This window comes from Mauremys mutica, chromosome 8, assembly GCF_020497125.1.
Source record: "Mauremys mutica isolate MM-2020 ecotype Southern chromosome 8, ASM2049712v1, whole genome shotgun sequence".
NCBI classification, from domain to species: Eukaryota; Metazoa; Chordata; order Testudines; family Geoemydidae; genus Mauremys; species Mauremys mutica.
The window spans coordinates 43,705,760-43,724,118 of NC_059079.1; positions in this window are offsets into that span (position 1 = coordinate 43,705,760).

Genomic DNA, 18,359 nt, shown 5'->3' on the forward strand with positions numbered 1-18,359 from the left:
CATTCAGTCCTTAGCCTCTCTAAACCTCCAGTCAGTGCTCATGCAAATGTAATTCTTGCATGCAAAAGATATCTTTTGTTCTAGAAAAGTGTTTAGTGCTTAAAAATATCAAAATCTTTTTCTCCATTTGTACATATGATCTAGAAACTATCTCTAAATATAAAATATTTTGGGGATTTTTAAAAAAAAAATACATTTTTTAAAGAAAAAACTTACCAATCACATCTTGCTTATCCATTCATAATAGATTATGTCTACACTGGAGCAGGGGGTATAATTCCAAGCTTGGGGAGACATCTGGACTAGCTCTGATCAAGCTAGTGTGCTAAAAATAGAGTGTAGATGCAGCAGCGCAAGTGGAGGGCAGGACTAGCTGCCCCAAGTAAGTGCCTAGTGTCTCAGATGGGTATGTACTTGAGAAGGCAGGACCCGCTCACACTGTTGCTCACACTTTATTTTTAGTGTGCTGCCTTGATTAGAGCTAGTGCAGGTATGTCTCCTCAAGCTGGGACTTACACCCCTACTTCAGAGTGTAGACACCATCATAACCTCTCTGTCTGGAGTAGCAAGATCCTAAAAGTCTGAAAATGCACAAGTGTAGTCAAATCAACCACCACCAGTAAATTGTTGCTCATGCAACTACAAAGAGTAGTGACTATAAATATGCCATAAAGCAGTTACAGTGCATTTGAGCCAAAGCCCACTGAAGTTAGTGCAAATACTCCTATTGACTTCAGTGGGCTTTGGATCAGGCCCCTCATGAAATTTCATCTGTATATAGGAATAGAAGAATTACATATTTGACCAATCCAATGGGCCATCTAGGCCTATCTTCAGCAGTGGCCAGTACCACATGCTTCTGAGGAAGACAGCGAAGTCCCACCATGGACAACTATGCAAAAACATGCTACCGGGAAAATTTCTTCCTTACTCCAGATAGTTAGCATTTGGCTTATGTGCTGAGGCATGAGGTTGTTATCCCGTAGGTTTCTAATTTCAAATAATATAATACTTATTTTTAAAGACTATTAACATTTACATTTTATTTTAAACAAATGTTGTATTTTTTTTCTGGAGTCACTGCTGCAGTTTCACCTGTCCTGCGGCTAAACCCAGGATGCGTGCAAGGCTGGAAGACTCTGCCTTTATAAATTGTAATCTGGTTAATGATGTGCTCCACTGATACTTTTTAGCAACTGATTGTTTCTACCAGGAGTAATTCAGCTCGGCCATTTTACAAGTGAACCTATACAAATGCTGAATGATTTCAAACACCCCCATGTTTGAAGCTACGATCCCTTACATTTGTCAAAGACAAGTATCTCATCTTCTAGATCTAAGGTACCCTGAGTGTCATTCCTCACATCTTTATTGATGGTTACTAGAGCGAAATGATTTGAACTCACTCTACACATTTTTTTTCACCAGGTTTTGTTTACTCTATGAATTTATCATGAACAGTTCTCTTTTTGTAGTTGATATTTTGGCATGCCAAATGCAAACTGGCCTGGTAATTTGAGATCAGTCATGTGACATCATTTGTTGTTTGTTCGATCAGAATAACTCTTAATCAGGCAGCTTGTCTGAAGTTGTCACTGGGTTTTGATTCTCACAAGGAGAGGGAGCAGTTTTGGGAATGATCACAGCTAAAAGGGCTTAGGGAATAGCATCACATTCTAAACATTTCTCTTTCTGAGACATATGGTCTTTGCTGGAGGCTTCACGTCTAGAAAACTGGGGCTAACATAAGATTTTTTTGGCTTGGTTCAGAGTTTAACTTTATTCTCCTATGATATGCACACAGAATAATTGCACAGGTGTGAGGACAGTCCTTGCTGTGATAGGTGTAGTTGCATCCCGTGTCTGATTTATTTAATTATGTCTGCACAAGGGGCTCTTCTAACCTTGTCCCCTGCTGTGTCCAAGGTGGATGCATAACTGGTTAAATGCATCTGACGAAGTGGGTATTCACCCATGAACGCTCATGCTCCAATACGTCTGTTAGTCTATAAGGTGCCACAGGACTCTTTGCTGATTTTACAGATCCAGACTAACATGGCTACCCCTCCGATACTTAACTGGTTAAAGACCCTACTCAAAGAATAGTTATCAATGCTTTGCTGTTGAACTTGGAGGGCACCTCTAGTGTGGTCCCATAGGACTCAGTCCTGTGTCTGGTATTATTCAATATTTACATTAATGACTTGGATAATGGAGTGGAGTGAATGCTTATAAACTGTGTTGATGACACAAAGCTGGGAGGCTTGCAAGCACTTTGAAGGACAAGATTAGAATTCAAAATTCAGCCCCTGACAAAACGGTGCGAAAGCCAAAAAGTGAAATTTCAATAAAGACAAGTGCAAGCTGGCTAGGTGGCAGTACTGCTGAAAACGATGTATGGGCTAGTGGATCAGAAATTGAACATGAGGCAACAATATGATGCAGTGCAAAAAAGGTTAAGATAATTCTGAAATGTATTAACAAGAGTGTCATAAAACACGGGAGATAATTGTTGCATACTACTTGGCCTCAACTGGAGTACTGTGTCCAATTCTGGACACTACACTTTAGAAAACGTGTGGACAAATTGGGGAAAGTCCACACGAGAGCAACAACAACAAAAAAAGATAAAATATTTAGAAAGCCTGATCTCTGAGGAAAGATTAAAAAATGTGGGTATGTTTAGTCTTGAGAAATGAAGACGGGAGGGAGGGCGGGGGGAGCTGATACTCCTCAAATAGGTTAAAGGCAGTTATAAAGAGGACAGTGATCAATTGTTCTGCATGTCCACTGAAAGGTGGATAAGTAGTTAATCTACAACAATGGAGATTTAGCTTAGATATTAGAAAACACGTTCTAACCGTAAGGGTAGTTAAATGCTGGAATAGCCTTCAAAGGGATGTTGTGTAATCCCACCCATGGGAGGTTTCTGAGAACAGGTTGGAGAAATAGCCGTCAGGGATGGTCTAGGTTTACCAGGTCCTGCTGCAGCACAGGGGACTGGACTTGACCTCTCAAGAGCCCATCCAGCCCTACATTTCTATGATTTGATACCACCTTTGGTTGAAGCAAATTAAATTTAAATATAAGCATTACTTTCAGGAAATATTTTTGGTAGAATTTACCCTATTCTGCTGGGTACCAACTGAAAGGTATCGTCCACTACTTCAGTTGAGATGTAAGAATACTCCTTTGTATTATTAAAAACATAAAATGAAGGGGTCAGCTTTGGTGCATTAATCTTACATAAAGGCCCTGAACCTGCAAAGACTTAGTCCTATGCTTAAATTCATGTGTGCCAGTCCACTGACACTGATCTCAGTGAAAGCTTCACCAGAACGTGTGTGGTTCAATCATTTTTTGTTGAAAAATTATTGGTGGAGAATAACATAAGCACTACTAAGCATTACTCAGCAGGAAAGCATTAGAATGGCATGAGATTCAATACTGAACCACTGGCTTCTTCCATCTGCAACATGGTTCCCTTTAAGGTAGGATTCAGGTCACTTGTGGGGCATCATGGAGGGTCAATGAGCACCTGATTTTATTAGCCCTTGTGGTAGATAAGGAAGTTTCAGTTTTAATGGCTGCAAAATCAAATATTTGATAAAAAGTGAAAAGTAAAGAGAACAGAGCTAAAGTGCGGAGGATGGGGGGTAGAGAAGAAAGAGTTTGGAAAGAATAAAACACAGGTTGCTTAGTGGAAAAGAATGCTGCAAAGGTCTCTATGTGACTTTTCAGTTCCAGGCGATTCTGCCCAGTCCTTTTATTACTATTTCAAGTAACTAAGTACATATGGTATGTTTGCAAGTAAAGCAGTCAATGAAGTTAGTTACACCTCTGCATTTATTACCTTACCCCTGCGTATTATTAACTTTTACATTCCCCATAAAATATAATTTATCGCTTAAATAATTTGCTTTGTGTCTGGGTTCAGTGTGCTCCAGTGCTTTCCTGCTCATTAAATGAGATATTTTTACTTAATGAGCCAAGAAAGTCCTTTGCATTTAACATTAGAATTGATTTCAAACACTTCATTTTTCTAACATTTTTGTGCGTAATTTCAGAATGTGGGCTTCATTCCACAATCTTATACTGAAGAAAAACTATGCTATAACGAATAATGATCTGTGAATTCTACAGCCTGTCCTGTCTAAGGGAGAGAGTAAGGAGGGGGTGAAAAGTTTTAAAAACTATTTACCTGAACATGGAGTTCTCTGATCTAATTTGAAAATTTTCTTTGGCCCGATCCTGTAGTCATTATATAAGTAGGACTGACTGAAATTTTTCCTTTGACAGGACATCAGGAATTGATTGGAAACTATGAAATTAAGGCCTGGTCGACACTAGAAAATGAAGTCAGCTTAACTACATCGCTAAGACGTGTGAAACATCCACACTGCTGAGGGGTGTAGTTAAGTTGACCTAACCCAGGGGTGGGCAAACTTTTTGGGCCGAGGGCCACATCTGGGTGGGGAAATTGTATGCAGGGCCGGGGCGGGGGTTGGGGTGCAAGAGGGAGTATGGGATGTGGGAGGGGGTGTGGTGTGCAGGAAGGGGCTCAGGGCAAGGGATTGGGGCAGACGAGGGGTGCAGGGCATATGAGGGAGCTCGGAAGGGGGTTGGCGTGCAGGAGGGGTGCCGAGTGCGAGAGGGGGCTCAGGGCAGGGGGTAGGGGTGCAGGAGGGGTGGGAGGTGCAGGCAGAGGGCTTAGGACAGGGAGTTCGGGGGCGGGGTGCAGGAGGGGTTCGGGCTCCGGCCCGTGCCACTTACCTAAAGCATCTCTGGGGTGGCAGAGTCAGAATTATCCTGACTCACATCAGACTTTGCACTGTGTGAATGGTACAGGTTCACTCATATTTTATTCATTAAATAATATTTGTCAATGTGTTTTGCTATTTTAAACCTTTACTGTAAGAAAGAGCATTATCACCTCCAAAAATCTGATTGCCAGACTGATTGTCAATATTAGTGAGTCACTCTGTGTTCTTCTAATTATGCTCAATTTTTTCCACAAGAATATCTCTTAGGGTGTCAACACTACTTCAATTAGTGTGGTATAAAGTGCACTTATTAGCAAATTTGTCCTTCAGAAAAGGTTTTTTTGTCTATAAGAAACAGCTAGATTGTGTCTTTCTGTCAGTGCATGATACAGTAAGAAATCTTAAATCAATAACACTTTTTATTCCTACACAATTGATGCATAACATCCTCCTTCACATAGAGATTTAATGTGTTGTAAATTAATTATCTGGAATGAATATAGGGTCAATGGACCTTGGTATGACCAGGATGTAATGTTAAAATGTTCCATTTCCTCCCAACACTCCACATATCTTTTACTGAATCATTTGTGTGTGTCAGTTATGCCATCTTCTGCAGTATGTTCCCTTAAGATTGTTAATGCCCCTCTTGGGATTGATCGAGAAGAAAAGCTTGCTTTGTCATAAAGTTGCCCAACAATCTTCTTCCTTCCAGCCCAAAGCGAGCATATTTATTATGAATACTTATGTAATGTGCTCTATTAAACTATTTTAAAAATATGTAAATTAAATACATTTGCTTTTACTTTAATTCCGTGCTGAATCTTAAAGAGTTTTAATGGACAGAAGTAGATTTTATTTTCTGCTATGTGAAAACAAATTAGTCATTGGTTGTTCAAGTCTACAGAGAAAGGAATTTTGCTTTACTGCTTCGATGCAGCTAAATAAATAGATGAGTTGAATTGTACTATTATGTATGGGAAATTATAGTGAGAGAGAAGGAGAGAAGTGGATTCTCAGCCATAAGCACTGTGATTAGAAAGCAGGAGTTAGCTAAGTTTTAAAGTAGTCTATTTCATTAAAAAAAAAAACTGCAGAGGCAACTTCTATTTTTTTTCTAGGCTAGCTTGGCTATTAGTTGCTATAGTAACAAGGTAACCAGGTAGTGAACATAAGCCAGCCACACAGCCCAGTGTTACTTGTATCTAAGATGAGAAAGAAAAAACTAGCAACAATATTTAAATATAGATTTTTTTTACTATAGGATGAGTGGATGGGAGATAAAATATCTGGTGTACACATTCATTATTTTAAAAATTACTGCTACAATGGCTTTTCAATTCCCAGTTACTTTGGCAAAACAGCAAAGAGTCTTGTGGCACCTTATAGACTAACAGATGTTTTGGATCATGAGCTTTCGTGGGTGAATACCCACTTCGTCGGATGCATGTAGTGGAAATTTCCAGGGGCAGGTATATATAAGCAAGCAAGAAGCAGGCTAGAGATAACGAGGTTAGTTCAATCAGGGAGGATGAGGCCCTCTTCTAGCAGCTGAGGTGTGAAAACCAACAGAGGAGAAACTGGTTTTGTAGTTTGCAAGCCATTCACAGTCTTTGTTTAATCCTGAGCTGATGGTGTCAAATTTGCAGATGAACTGAAGCTCAGCAGTTTCTCTTTGAAGTCTGGTCCTGAAGTTTTTTTGCTGCAGGATGGCCACCTTAAGATCTGCTATTGTGTGGCCAGGGAGGTTGAAGTGTTCTCCTACAGGTTTTTGTATGTTGCCATTCCTAATATCTGATTTGTGTCCATTTATCCTTTTCCGTAGAGACTGTCCAGTTTGGCTGATGTATATAGCAGAGGGGCATTGCTGGCATATGATGGCATATATTACATTGGTGGCGTGCAGGTGAATGAACCAGTGATGGTGTGGCTGATCTGGTTAGGTCCTGTGATGGTGTCGCTGGTGTAGATATGTGGGCAGAGTTGGCATCGAGGTTTGTTGCATGGATTGGTTCCTGAGTTAGAGTTACTATGGTGCAGTGTGCAGTTACTGGTGTGAATATGCTTCAGGTTGGCAGGTTGTCTGTGGGCGAGGACTGGCCTGCCACCCAAGGCCTGTGAAAGTGTGGGATCATTGTCCAGGATGGGTTGTAGATCCCTGATGATGCGTTGGAGGAGTTTTAGCTGGGGACTGTATGTGATGGCCAGTGGAGTCCTGTTGGTTTCTTTCTTGGGTTTGTCTTGCAGTAGGAGGCTTCTGGGTATGCGTCTGGCTCTGTTGATCTGTTTACTTATTTGAGAATGCTTGATGGAGATTTTGTAGGTGTTGGTCTCTGTCTGAGAGGTTAGAGTAGATACGGTTGTACCTCAGTGCTTGGCTGTAGACAATGGATCGTGTGGTATGCCCGGGATGGAAGCTGGAGGCATGAAGGTAGGCATAGCAGTCGGTAGGTTTTTGGTATAGGGTAGTATTAATGTGACCATCACGTATATGCACCATGGTGTCTAGGAAGTGGACCTCCCGTGTAGATTGGTCCAGGCTGAGGTTGATGGTGGGGTGGAAGCTGTTGAAATCGTGGTGGAATTTTTCCAGAGTCTCCTTCCCATGGGTCCAGATGATGAAGATGTCATCAATGTAGCGTAGGTAGAGAAGGGGCGTGAGTGGACGGGAGCTGAGGAAGCGTTGTTCCAGGTCAGCCATAAAAATGTTGGCATATTGCGGGGCCATGCGGGTGCCCATAGCGGTGCCACTGATCTGGAGATATATATTGTCATCAAATTTGAAATAGTTGTGTGTGAGGATAAAGGCACAGAGCTCAGCAACCAGTTGTGCTGTGGCATCGTCAGGGATACTGTTCCTGACAGCTTGTATTCCATCAGTGTGTGGGATGTTTGTGAAGAGAGCCTCCACATCCACGGTGGCTAGGATGGTGTTTTCTGGAAGGTCACCAATGCATTGTAGTTTCCTCAGGAAATCAGTGGTGTCACAGAGATAACTGGGAGTGCTGGTGGCATAGGGTCTGAGTAGAGAGTCCACATATCCAGACAGTCCTTCAGTGAGAGTGCCAATGCCCGAGATGATAGGGTGTTCACGATTTCCGGGTTTGTGGATCTTGGGTATTAGATAGAATAACCCGGGTCGGGGCTCTAAGGGTATGTTGATATGTTCCGGTGTTAGTGTAGGGAGTGTCCTGAGTAGATGTGCAGTTTCTTGGTGTATTCCTCAGTGGGATCTGAGGGAAGTGGCCAGTAGAATTTGGTATTGGAGAGTTGTCTGGCAGCCTCCTTTTGGTAGTCAGACCTGTGCATGATGACAACAGCACCTCCTTTATCAGCCTCTTTGATTATAATGTCAGGGTGGTTTCTGAGGCTGTGGATGGCATTGCGTTCTGCACGACTTAGGTTATGAGGCAAGTGATGTTGTTTTTCCACAATTTCTCCCTGTGCACGTCGGCAGAAGCATTCTATGTATAAGTCCAGACTGTCATTTCGGCCCTCAGGAGGAGTCCATGTGGAGTTTTTCTTCTTGTGCTGTTGGTGGGAGGGAAACTGTGTATCAGTGGGCTGTTCAGTGTTATCCTGAAAGTATTCTTTGAGTCGGAGACGGTGAAAGCAGGCTTCCAGATCACCGCAGAACTGCATCATGTTAGTGCGGGTGGCAGGGCAGAAAGAGAGTCCCCGAGAAAGGACAGACTTTTCTTCTGGGCTGAGTGTGTGGTTGGATAGATTGACGATATTGCTGGGTGGGTTGGGGGTACCCCGGTTGTGGCCCCATGCGGCAGGTAGGAGTTTAGACAGCTTACAGTCCTTTTTCCTTTGTAGAGAGGTGAAGTGAATAATGTAGATCTCCTGTCTTATAAGGTGCCACAAGACTCTTTGCTGCTTTTACAGATCCAGACTAACACGGCTACCCCTCTGATATTTGGCAAAACAGATGACACTAAAATATTTAGGTAACAAACATTTATAGTCTCACTGTCAGACAAAAATGCTACTGCAAGGATTTAAAATGTGGTATACTGGTGGGATTCTATCTAATGTACAGTGATATGTCAATGTCACTTTCATAAACTTTTTGCTGAAGCGCTTTTCCTACTGTATGTTGAATGATGTTGTCATGTTAAGGGGCAAGGGGAATTAACTACTTTACTTACCTTTTGACAAACAGTTCACTGCCATTTGTAAATCTGCTTTACTCCCTGAGCAGTTGTAAGTGTCAAAGTCTGTCAACTCTGTGGGACATTAGAACTGTGGTAGGAACAAGTTTCCCTAATTCCCAGTTGGTAGATCCCAGGAAAATGTCTTTGATCTCCACGTAAAATTCCTGTACAAAGTTTTTCATGAAGGTTTCCTTCCGATAGAGTCTTTTGGATTTTCAGCTTACTTTGCCTTGATTGCAGAAATAAACAACATTTAAGTTTAACTGGATCCCATATGGCAGCTTGTCACAGCATTGTTTATGCTGTCTAAGTATTATAGCTGTACATGAAGTGGCCCTCTCTGCTTAATTTTATTATGGTGAAACATACCCAGTTTTGGCAATAATTAAGGGTCTGCCTGCATTTCCATTATAAACCCCTGTCTGGAGTAATCAATCATTCTGAGAAAATTATTTTTCCAAACCATCTGAAAAATGTTTGACTTACATGAATTCAACCCTCTCCCTCCAGCTAAACAGACAAATCCCCTCAAATCAAAAGTTATGTCTCAGAACACCTTATTTATACTTGTGTGCATATGTAAAGGCACTATCTTATTCACTGGTTTCCTTCTCTTGGGGGTCAGCATGGTTTATGTGTGACCTACAACAGACGAAATGAGAGGGGAGACAGCTGGATTGCTGTTGGGGGAAGTCCCATGCTGAGTCTGATCAATTACAACATAAAGAGGTTTTGAAGTCTTATGCTGTGGCTGCACAGAAGATGGAGATCAGGTTCTTTGCATCCACGGTTTTGCATAGTTGACTTGATCCAGGTGGTCAATTACCTGGTTATTCCAGGCTTCATCTACTAAGATACAAAGTCCAGTTTTTCTCACACTGAAGTATTTTCATGTCAGTTTGTAAATACATTTCTCTTGATCTGAACTGACTGGTCTGCTGTTGTGGAGACAGAGCAGGATCGAGAGGTCAAACGCTAAGGCCAAAATCCTTAGTTCTTTTTCTGCCTCTGTTTCAGGCAGTATGGCTCCCTGAGATCCGGAAGGTGCTCCAAGTAAAAACCTGTGAGTTGAGTCCTTGTCTCACAATAGCCATTTTCAGGTACTGGGCCCATTGTTGGGTGAGGTGGTATAGTTTCATTACCTAGTGTGGGGGGATGCCAGCTATTCTTAAAGGTGACTTGAAGAGTGGAAAAGGAAAAGTTTAAAGAAAATCTGTAATGTTTTTTTCTCCTTCTTAAAAAACCCCAAAACGTAAAAATATGAAGCATGCCAAGTCTTATCTTTGTTTTGCTGGATGTTGACCTTGCAGGTCCCATAGATGTGGATTAGAAGCTCTCTTTGACTTTAGCTGGAAGGATGATCATGTGGAATCTTTTGTTTCTCTTGTTTTTGACACACTAGAGTTGAATAGGTATTAAAAACAAACAAACAAACAAACAAACAAACAAACAAAAATTAAAGAGTTTTAATCATCCTGAAAAAAATTATTTCCTGCTAGTCAGGTTTCACTTAATTGGAAGCATAGGCATCTTTTAAAATGACATAAAATATGTCTTGATGATTATATGTACTTTTGCTTAATAATGCCCCATAGAATTTTCATAGCAAAATTTACCTTTTCCTTTCTTATCATATGCATTTCTATTGTTTGTTATTAATAAAAAGCTAGCCACAGGTATTTGTACTTACACAATTAGAAAGCCGAATAGTTACATGTCATATCAGTACTAGTGTTTACTGAAGACTCACAATGTTGGACAGAGGGCATGTCTGAGAAATGTAAACAAACATCTTCCTTATCAGGCCATTTGCCATTGAGAAATAGAAAATAACATATTTCCATTCCCTCTGCTCCCCCACCCCAGCTATAACTCCAACTCTGTATGACTTTTATCAAGCATTTCTATATTTTCTAATTTACAGTTCTGCTGGACACAAAGAGTTTGAATAGGTTCAAATATTATTAAAGGATGACTTGCCTCTTGCAAACCTAAATTTGGAAGAGAAGGATTGTTCCCCCATATTCACTTGTGATGGATACTTGTTCTCTCATGTCTGATTGAGCTATCACTCTCCTAAAGTTCTCTTGCCTGAGTAAGGACTAAGCAAAGGTTTAAGGCCAGATGGCTCCATTGAAATCAATGGACCTAAGTCAATTTATATCAGCTGGAGATATGTGGCCCTTAAGGTCTGGGTCTAAACCACACACATTTATTAAGGGGGAGGTGAGGTTGAGAAGGAAGATTGAAATTGATTAAACTACACAAAAACAGAATGATCTAAATGTGTGACAAACTTCTCCACCAGGAAGTAATTCTATACTGATATTTTAATTCACAAAAACTAAATGTATAACAAACTTTAAAACCGAAATTAACAGGCACTTTGAGTCACTTTACTACAACCTTTTTAATGGATAAACAGTTAAGATCAGCTAATGTATCAGTAAGCACTAAATGTTTGAAGCATTCACAGCCACCACTAAAATGACATTGATCCTGCTCCTAAAGTGCTAATGCTAAATGGAAATTTCAGTGGATGGAATCTCCATGGTGGTTAACCTCCTGAGAAATGCAAGGGTTCCTCATTCCCGAAATCGGATGTAAAGTGACATGCTCATTCATAAAAGCCAGGCACCAAAAATGACTGTAAAGATTTCTTTATTACCAAGACGTAGATTGGAATATCGCTCTTATCTACTTCTTTTGGAATCTTTCTTCTTACCACTTCAAGTGATCGTTTATTCCCCCACCACACCCACAATTAAGCCCTGTATGCAGCACCACATATACAGCATCTTGCGTTATGGGTAGTCATTATTTTGATGGATGATTTTTAATGGAAAAATTCAGTGATACAGGTGAATTCCTTTATACAATATGGACCAAAAAACCCACCCCACATCAACATTACCATACGCTAACCCTCCTCCTGCAATTATGGGTTATAGTGCCACTGCTGTCAAGTAATATGTGAATAAGAACAACATTCCATGTGCTTGCAAACTGCAATCAGATTATAGTGCAGGAGTAAGCCAAGATCAAAATAATGGCTAACATGCGGCAGCATTCTGGTACTTTCCCCATTGGCAGACTATGCTTAAATAATGGTAACGAATTAGCATTAAGAGCACTTCACAATGAGATGTGCTAAGAATGAGATTGCATGCTTGGTGACCCACAAATTACTGTGCAGAGAAAAGAAAATGTAATACATTGCCCACTAGTGCTTTCAGCTGCAAGGAATGTCAATTATGTCACCACAGTTTGCAAAGGTGGAACCTGCACAACTAAAATAAATAAATAAATAAATAAATAAACCAAGCAAAGAATAAACTCAGGGAGAGGAAAGAGCTGATGCTACAACAAGAGGTTGTTTTGCTCCGGCACAAGGTTTTCTTCAGCACAACAGGAGCCAAGTTTCCCACTGTATTCTCTGAAGTGCCTCATTGCAGAGCAGTAATATTATATCTTAACAAGCATAACACTGTGAACTGATGCACATTTTTAAGCCAGACACATGGGAGGGAAACATATCAGAGCAGAGCAGTGTTATTTTTAAAGGCACATGTGTTTGTCTTGTAAGTGTGTCAGAAGAAAAGGAGCAGGTCTCAGGTTTCCTCTCACCATGCCTAATGTAGGATATGAGCTCCAACTGCCTCTCCCATTGACATCAGTGAGCTTTGATATTACAGATGACATGAGGACTGTCCAGATTACACTTACAACACATTCCTGCCCTGATATTTGTGTACAGTTGTGTCCATAGGAAGCTATCCTTAGGGTCAAAATTAAAAAAAAAAAACTCAAGAACTGAGTCAGTCCTTGTTAGACAAAGGTTAACAAGCCCATAAACGGAACCTGTGTGCTCTTGCAGGATTGACGTAAAGAAATGGTACTGCTGATATGAGGTTCACTCTGAAGGAAAACATATTTCATTTCACTGTAAATTAGAAAATGCAGTTTCCAATACTGAATTAATAGCTGCCATGTAAACCATATGGCAACTCAAGCTATTTCTCATTCACAGCACTGAAACTAATATTTTAGTAAAAAAATGCCTAAAATGAAACTCCAAAGGGCATTTTAAACTTCAATTAAAATAAGTAATAGATTTTTAATAGGTCCTGGGTCAAGATGTATCATAAAACTATTTTCCACAGTGCACAGAACATATATCCTCTCCTGTAATATTACCAGATCTAGTCTTACGTCCAGCAGCCAGCTGAGACTGCTTGTCTATTATAGTCTGTCCCACCATTCCTAACAAATGAACAAATAACTAGATAGCCTATGAAACATTTTAAATAGAATGGTCTCCTGGAAAAACAGTTACTGACAGAGGCAGGTTTGATCCAGACCAAGAGAACCTGCTTTGGGAAAAAGGAGATCAATACAGGGTTGTTGGGGGTTTTGTTGAGTAAGAGAAAGGTAAGTATTATGACAAATAAAGTAAAACAGAAAACAAGTGATCTATGAACTGAAGTGCATCCTTCTTATTAAACATTATTGCACTTTTAAAGCAGTAGCAGGAGCTGTTGCTATGAGCTCTGTGAGCTAAGGGGCTTTCAGGAAAGCATTTAAAACTATATCTTAGCTGGAAAAGCACTTTGTCTGCAAATTCTGAAAGAAGCTTGTATGTATTTGAAAAGGAACCAATATATTCCATGTCACAGTAAATTAGTCCCTCTCTTTTTACTTGTGAAGCTTCAGATCAAAATCCAGCACTGAGCACAAATTTCTTTAAATGGAATTAATTTGAGTGCTTCTCTGTTGCTTACAACCATTCTATGAACTGTATTCTATAATATTCACTGCCCCATTTCTACTTTCCTCAAATTCTCTCCTGCAGCGCTCCCTAGAATATACATGTGAATTGCATTCTTTCCAATACCAGCTGGAGGCCTTTGGGTTTCAATCTCACTCATCGAGGAAAGCAACCCAGAGATTAGTGCACTCTAGACAGATCAAAATGATCATTGCTTTCATTTAGTCTATTTAAATAGCTTTATTTAATCTATCTTTGCTCACCAATAAAAAGGCCAATTGCAAGGAAAGAATAGTCACTGAGAGTAAATTATCCTTGTAATGGAGAATTATAAAACAGAATTCTATAGGAATGTGGAAGTAATGTTGGCTGTAATTGTTAGCATTACAGCTACAATGTTCTACATAGCCTTTGGCTAAGTCCAGGAATTCAGTCCGCAATAGAATCAATCTCTTACAATCCACAAGCATTAAATTCATCATTAAAATGTTGTTCTCCCCTGCCCACACCTTCAGTATAACAAGCACCTCAATAAGATGAGAGGCATTTGCTACTGAGGACAGCCTTAAGGAAGGCAGAAAGAGCAAATCTGGAAAACATATTCATATTTTTCTGGAAATGAGTAGTATTCACAAAACATTTAGTGAGTTCAAGGTCAACTTGTTCTCCTTCTGTATACTATTCATAACAGACAGTTGACAACTCAGTGACAGTTGATCTAGGAGTTGAACTGAATATATTGGGTCATACAGTTTAAATAAAAGTCAAATCTCCATCATGGAACTAGCACAGCAACAGTGAAAGACTTTCCTGCTTCTGAAATTTCAATTAAAATCCAGTAAATATGTCTATATGAAATATGAGATAAGATAAATAGTAACATAAAGAGGACAGCATATTTCCTTGAGTGGGGGTGTGTACAAATGGTATGCGTAAGTGGTAGTAGATTATACTCCTCATTAAAGCTGGATACCAAAAATATCTAAAGCTAGAGACCCAAATGTTTTCTTCCCTTTCAATAGAAACATTATAATCTCTAGGCCACTGCAGATAGCTCTAATGAAACCTCTACAAATTTGCATGACATGTTTTTACTCATCTTTAAGGGCCAGATCCTGTGAGGGGCTGAACACTCTTAACTTCCACTGGAGACATTCAAGGTTCTAAACCTGTAAGAAATAAGAATCAAGATTCTGTCGATAAAAATGTAAGAAAACATGGAGACATACCAATAGCAACAACATAACTATTTGGTTTTGGAAAAAAGAGTCTAAACAAATGCAGTTCACTGGTTACATTTGACTTCCCACTAATACAGATTTGATAAAGTTTATGTAATCAAGTAGAACAGATAGGATTAATTTATGGCCTTTAAAGCATGGTGGTCTTTTCTTAATTGAGCATAAACAGGTGGAATCTATTAATCTTGTTATTAGTAATTAATATTAGCTATTGCTACACAAGTGACATATTTTCTTAGGTACAGAATTTGAGAGTGCATGTGTATCATTCAGGAAATCCCTTGTTTTGTTTTTTCAATATGTACCAAATAAGGAAATGCTAAATGCCAATAAACTATCAATAAGTAGTTTAAATTTAAAACTAGAAATGCTTACTTTGCATGAGCTTGACATCATGTGTGGCAGCATTCCATCCCCAATGCAATGTAGCACTGGATCTGATTTCTGTAATCATCAGCGGTTTGGGAGTGCATGTGTTCTGCTTCTCACCTCTGGTCGTGTGCCTTCTCTTTTAACCATGAAGGCTTTTAGCCCAAAGTAGCAGGATGACATTCAGGCCAGTTATAGTTAAGGTGGAATCACAGAATTTTTATCAAATTTAATAACTAGCACATATTAATGTAACAGCATGTACCAAAATGTAACAGCAGATCCAAACACCTCTTAGCTTTCAGAAAGTTTAAAACCTGGGTGCAAATGCAAATTCTGAGATTGGGCTCATCTCTACTTTCAATTCCAGTTCTCACTGCAATTGCTGTTATGGTGAATCTCAGTTTTTAGGGAAGTCGTTCAGCCTAGTTTACTGTACAATGTGTAGAGTATGCATATACTCCAACCACAGCCATCTGTTATTAAAAGAATCTCTTAACTAAATAACAGCACAAGCTGATATGACATAACTAGAATATATCATTAATTTTATTTGCCTTCAGTACAGACAATCATGCACAATCAGATTGTGCCACCGCTCCACTGCTTGTAGGTTACACAGCTATTTCTGATGTATGAAAATAAAAGTGCATCATATTTCACACTGATGTCTTCCCCTTCTCACTGTTTCACCAAGATATAAAATGAAAAACAAGCCAGCAATTATTTTGTGAGAGATTATGTGTATTAAAGATCAACTCTAAAATGAGAGAGTATCAGATTCACAATATGCTTTGTTCCTTTTTAGAAAGCTCTACTCAGTTTTGTTATTAAAGCTGCCACAAGTTTACAACATGGTTCTTACACAAAGAGCTTCATCGCTTTCATCATGTAGTATCCATTGAATGACCATTGTAGATTTTTCTATAGACATTCTGCCTGACTTTTGGTCAGGGATTAAGCTACAAGAACTTGCTAGAGGTCTAGGCATGATCCTATTAACTTTTATTGTTTTTGTTATCTTTCGTCAGTTAAAATATTAAAGATTTATAGTATTCCAATCCTCTTTAAAAAAACTTTAAAATCTGTTCTTTAGAAATGGCGTTCTGCAAACAAAAATAAGATAGTTATAATGTATGTCGGTAGCCCAGAAAGATAGCTGAGACGCATGGCGTGCATTGCTGCATATTTGGAAACATCTGCTATTTCATTTTCATGATACACGATTCACACTTCCAGCAGGAGGAACAGTTCTGATACAGACTGAAATAATTTCTTGTTAGAAATTATGACACCTAGTGACTGCTGCCTTTTCAGTTCTTCACAGTTGTTCTCTCTCTTGCAAATTAGGACAGTACGAAAGTAAAAACACCAGCAACATAGTCTGACTAAGGATGTCACAGAAGTTGCAAAATTTAGGCCAAGAGTCTTAGGGTTGGGAAGCTTACACAGTTTCATTAAATGCTCTCACAAAGGAGGCACACCAAAGATAGAAATATCAGCAAATAAATAAGGTCCAGATTGTTTCTTAGGGAGAAATATCCAAGAAAGGGACTGAAAACTCAGTAAGGTTCTCCCTATTAAACAATTAATGTCAATGATGGATAAAATAATCCTTTTGTAGTTTGTAAAATGCTTTGAGCTGAAAGGTGCTACATAATCTGTATTTTTTATATTATTTTGCGTATTGGGTGAGCAGAATGATTCTCTCATAGCATTGGTGTCATGCAAGTAAAGTTTTCAGCCAGGTTCTGATCTTAAATAGATGTTCCACTGAAGTGAATAGAATTAAACTCATGGAAGTGATTCCAGAATCAGACCCATGGATTTTTCTCCATTCACTATTGAATTTTACTGCTTAATTTAAATTGGAATTAGAGGATGTGGGAGCATGGCAGAGCTAAGTAAACATATACATGGAGAACTGTTAAGTTGCTAATGTGTTTGATTGTTTGGTTTTTCCTAACTACCATCTTTATGAGAGTATTGCTTGAAATTGTGGAAGTTTTTGATAAATAGGTATTCTGAGGGATTTCTCTGCCCTAAATTTTATGCAACATTTTCAAATATACAACCTTGATGAAGGCCACGGGGGCAAGTTCCATTCATCTGTTAACTATGGACCTGATCCAAAGCCCTTTTCCATGGACTTCCCTGGGCTTTGGATCAGGCCCCGTATATGCATAGAAGCTCTCTGGAGTACATTGTGGAAACTTGGTTTGGTCTAGTTTTCCTTATGTGCCTGTTAGAAAAGTGTAGGTAGGTAGGCAGGTAATCAGAGGAAACAATTGTTTTCCTTTAAAGGAGATGGATTGCAAAGGTGCCTGTCTGCTGGTTTCTCCTTCCTTATTTATCCTCTCTGAACATTTTGACAAATTGACATGAATCGGTTTGATATTATCGGTGGGGGGTAACGGGACGCGAGGGAATGTTGTTATATTATGATTCTGTACATGAAGACCAAACAGTATTTCCAATGTAGAACATTTTTATTTTAGATAAAGAAGACAACAAAGAAAGAAAGAATATAAATTCCCCATGACAGAGAAAGCAGTGTGTATCTTTCTTTTGAAATACTCTTCAACTGAGTCTATCTAGATATTTGGATGACCCTGCTCAGCACGTCATGCATCCGATAAAGTGGGTATTCACCCACGAAAGCTCATGCTCCAATACGTTTGTTAGTCTATAAGGTGCCACAGAACTCTTTGCGGCTTTTACAGATCCAGACTAACACGGCTACCCCTCTGATATTCTGCTCAACGCAGTATCTAAGCATATTGCAGTCCTGCCACTTAACATATACAAGAGCAAAATTCTTAAATTTAAAGGTCCAGTACACAAAGAAAAGAATCATAGCTAAACACACCACAGAGAAGGCATAACTTCTTTTTTTACTGTAATTTGATACTACTGGAGTCCACAGTCTTTGTTCAGAAAGATTAATACAGAGGACTTTTTGACTCTGAAGCTGCACTGGAGAAGCCAATCAATGTAGCATTTCTGAGCCTCTGTGATTAAAAGTGCAGAAATTAAACTGTGCCATGAACAGAGTTGA